Raw genomic sequence first — 4,421 nt, forward strand, 5'->3', positions numbered from 1 at the left:
ATTGAACTTTACTTCTCCTGACCTAATGGTTTAGTTGTTTGTATTCAGAAATTGTACCTGAGTTTGACACTCACTCCTCCCACTTTTTTCTTTTCATTTTTCACACTCTCTCTCTAACTTTTCTCATCATCTCTCTCTGAATCGCTCTCCTCTCTCACTTTCTCTTACTCTCAATTTCTCTTTTTCTCTCTTCATTCGTCCAGCAACATCAAAATTGAAGTATGAAGAAATTTGTAATTGAAGATACATGTCCAGAATCCATCTTTTCGTTTTTGTCTTCGTCATTCATCGTCATGGACATCAATACCAACTGAAATTGAAGTTTCATCTAAGGTTCAATTCTCTTCAATTTTGATTAGAAATATCTAATTTCTTGATTCTTATACTATACTCATTAATCCTAAATCTCTAATTTCATGTTTTCTAAATTTTTTATTGATTTCCCCAAATATGTAGAATTCCCTAACCTGTGAGTTTTTCCACTCGTTTCTCATTTATAGTTCATACAAGTTTCAATTCATATTAGATTTATAAGTTTGTGCATTTTGTTTATATGCATTACGCTTAAAATGATCATTTTTGAAACCCTAACCATTCTTCAAAATCACGGAGCTTAGTTGTTTTTGTGAGAATTTTTCTAATTCAATCTAGTTCTATAATTTGTGTGAGCATTATTGTGAGAATTTTTGGTTTGAATCTAACTCTTAGTTTGATAGTAATGTTGGTGTGAGTGATATTTTTACTAGTTGAAGTTAAAATGTTGGGTTGTTTTTTCTATTCCTTCCTGCTTCCTCCTTTGCAAAGTCTTTACTGTTTAATATTTACTATTAATTTGTTAATTTCCTATGTCATGCTAAATTGGATAAACATAAATAGTTTACAATTTGGCTACCCTTATGCTTAAAATAGGTCCATTATTGAAAGATGAGACCTTCAAGGAGATTTCCAAGTCTAAGAGATATGTTCTTATTATATTTTTTTCATAGAAATTAGATGAAATGCAAAAGTTGTTTTTCTACTTTCAATTTGTGTTGATTTTACTCATTCCCTGTTAAAATAGTTTTGGCATATGTATAGCTTTTTCTTTCCTTTTTAGAAGTAATTACTAATTAGTAGTTAAGAGAGTTTTTCCTTCCCTTTTTAAGTCTTACTTGTTGACAGATTGATTAATGATTAGGTGAAAGGGAGATGGGAATGCCATTGGGATTGCAGAGACCTAAACTGGCTGGAGGCTTTTGAACATGCCATTCGGGAGATGTATTCTTAATTATTGGGTTCCATTTGAGGCATTGCTTTTGAATGATGATCATGTATTGGCATGGGAGATTGTAGCTACTTATAAAGAAAAATAGAAAGAGACACAGGTTCCTAAATCATCTACAATTTTTTGTATGTAATGCTAGGTGCCTAGATATAACATGTGTTTCTGGTTAGGGGTGTCATCTATTACATTTATTGCACACTAGAGTTAGAAGTTAGAACTTCTGCTGTAAGACAATTAAGTCATGATATCATAGGTGAATTAAATTGTACAATAGAGAGATAACAAATTTTGAAAGATAGAAGTTCCAAATTTGTGTGCTTCTCTTGCCTGCCCATCATTCTCATCTCATGTACTAAATTTAAGGAGTGTGCTCTCTAATTGTGTCCATCTGTTGTTTGAATTATGAAATGTCAAATGCCATTTGCGGTGTTCAGTTAGCTTGATGCAAATTATATAACCTACTAACCTAGCAAATCTTTTTTCCGCTAGAAAGTATATATACTGGGATGACATTAATATTATATACCTATCTATTTTTATGGTAATTTCATTCTCTATAAACATAATGTCTAATTGTTAACAATTATTGTGATTATTATACACTACTTATTCCATATTTTAGTTTTAAAATTTCACAGCATTATTATGGTTTTCCTTGATAGGTTGACTTTTACTTAGTAATCCTACTTTCATTTTAGTTATTGTTAATCTTTTTCTTTACTTATGGTCTTTATATGTTCCTTTTGGTTTTAACCCCTAATGGTATCATACTAATTTCATATCAGTACATCAATTTGATCCTTAAACTATACCAAAATAGGCCAAGCGTTACTGGTTACTTAGGCCAAATGGATTAATGATTTGAGGGTTATGTTGATGTTGTTATTCTTTTTGAGTTATCAAAATATTTGAAGGAGCATATTGGGGTTTGCTCTGTTTGAAAATGTCATTTATATATCTCAATGTGTGTTCTTGGATGTGTGCAGGTGTGGGATGATTATCAAGGTAAGAACTCATTGAGTTTTTAAAGCTATCCACGTGCTTCTCATATTCGGCCCCTCCAGCCATTTTCTCTGTTTAGTTAACTAAATTTTGATTATGTTGGTGTGACCATAAATTATTAAATGTTGTTCTATCTCTCTCGTTCACTCTCACTCTCCCTCCTTCGCTTCTCTTTCTCTCTCGTTCGCTCTCCCCCTCTCCCTCCTTTGCTTCTCTTTCTCTCTCCATCATCGCCATCGCTGTGAGCTCCATCATTGCCATTGCTGTAAGCTCCGTCATTGTCGTCGCTGTGAGCTCCATCATCGTTGTCACTGTGAGCTTTGTCCTCCCATGAGCTTCATCCTCCATCGTTGTTCAAAATTAGCTCAAATTGAAGGTGTAATGAGGTTTGATTCTCTTCAATTTTGAATATAAATCCTTAATTTCATGATTCTTGTACTATAATCCTTAATTTTGAATATCTATTTTTAAAGTATGTAGAAATCCCTAACCTGTGAGTTTTTTTGTTAATCTCTGTTTAAGGAAATAATTTTCACATATGTCATACTATGTTTGATATTACTTTGGTGATTCTTGATTATTTTTAGGTGGAGGTTAGAGGGAATTGTTTGTTTTGATGTTTATCTAAGAATGTTAAATTGTTCTGGTTTTAAAGAATTAGCTATCACTGAGTCCTTTATTTGCTTCCAGTATATTTTTCCATTATATAAAGTTATCTCCTTTGCAAATTATAGATCTATTTAGAATCAATTGTGTTTGTGCTGATTCTATGAGTACCTTTTAGTTGTTGTTTGCTTTGGTAAGGGTAATGAATTTGTCTAAGGTAATAAGTATGTTGTTTGTAGGATTTTATATTCATATTTGTGTCACTATGCTTTATCAGGTAAATTGAAATTTTATTAGGCTCAAGCAAAATAATTTTCATGTGTGTCGGATTATACTTGGTATTATTTTGGTGGCTCCATCGTATTTTTAGGTAGAGGTTAGACGTAATTATTTAGATTTGGTTGTGATATTTATCTAGTAGTATTCAAATATATGGTAATTTAAGTAAATATTACCACCCCTTAGTCCTTATTATCATTAGTTCATAGTTTCTCACTTACACATGCTAGATATTTAGAATCTTCATCTTGTTTCCCTTTCCTACCCATAGTGAACTACTAATAGCATATATATCTACTTGTGAAGAACCTTTGTTTCTTTTGGTTTTACCTTCACATATTTGTTATTGACATTGTGGTGTGTATTTGTGATGTATGCATAAGAGTTGCTAAATTATTTCCATGTTCATGGCACTTTATTGTCTTGTTATTGTCCACCAACTCTGCCATATGTTCATTTATCGATTGGCGTATGCTAAAGATGGACTGAAAGAAAATTGGGAGGAGCTTGTAAGTGTGCAAATTTTATTTAATTTCACAGTATTCAAGTTGTTTCTTATAACGCTTCAAGTTTATATCATGCTATAGGTGCTACTTTTCAATGTTTTAATTTCACTTGGGTTTGTACATGGTTGGCATTTTCTACTTTTTATTGTTGACATATGTAGTGGTTTTTGAGTTGCTTTGTCTTAAGCACTGATAAATTGTGTTTCTGGAAAACCTTTATTTTTAGATTAAGGAGTGTGTTTCAACAAGAGTTGGTCGCAAACAAGTTTGCCTTATAGTTGATACAAAATCGTGGATGAAGCCTAAATGGGATTTGTAGTAGTATCATTCAAGTTGCAGTCTTTTGAATTTATGCAGGCTTTGAACTAATATTTTTTTCTTTTGTTGAGGATTTGGTATAGAACAAATAAAAATGAAGGTCATGAAACTTGGGAAAAGGCCAGACACTTTCAACATTGAATAAGCTACCAGGTAGTCACATCAACCATTTCTTCAAAGTTATGTATACACAATTGTTTTTTAGCTAATGGCTTGCATTATCATAACTCAGGACTCTGATCATAGATATACTTGCAGACCTTGTGATAAAAATCAATGATGTGACCTATATTCTACACAAGGTATTGAAATTAGTATCAATGTGTGGTATGTTTTATCACAAAACTTAGGTCCTTAAGCTAATTCAATTTTATTAATTTTTACAGAGGTTAGAAGACTTGTGATTGTTGAAGCTGGGAGTAAGCGTGTAGAAGGGATTATTTCCT

General features: G+C 32.1%; 2 long non-coding RNA genes across 2 annotated transcripts; both read left to right on the plus strand.

Moving 5' to 3' along the window:
• LOC109346106 lies at window positions 32-3,559 on the plus strand. Its single transcript, XR_002107479.1, has 3 exons — window positions 32-333; window positions 1,178-1,364; window positions 2,251-3,559. It is a non-coding gene; the product is annotated as an uncharacterized LOC109346106 (long non-coding RNA).
• On the plus strand, window positions 3,679-4,421 carry LOC109346107. Its single transcript, XR_002107480.1, has 3 exons — window positions 3,679-4,128; window positions 4,208-4,277; window positions 4,362-4,421. It is a non-coding gene; the product is annotated as an uncharacterized LOC109346107 (long non-coding RNA).

Source organism: Lupinus angustifolius, chromosome LG04 (genome assembly GCF_001865875.1).
Source record: "Lupinus angustifolius cultivar Tanjil chromosome LG04, LupAngTanjil_v1.0, whole genome shotgun sequence".
In the NCBI taxonomy this organism is placed as follows: Eukaryota; Viridiplantae; Streptophyta; class Magnoliopsida; order Fabales; family Fabaceae; genus Lupinus; species Lupinus angustifolius.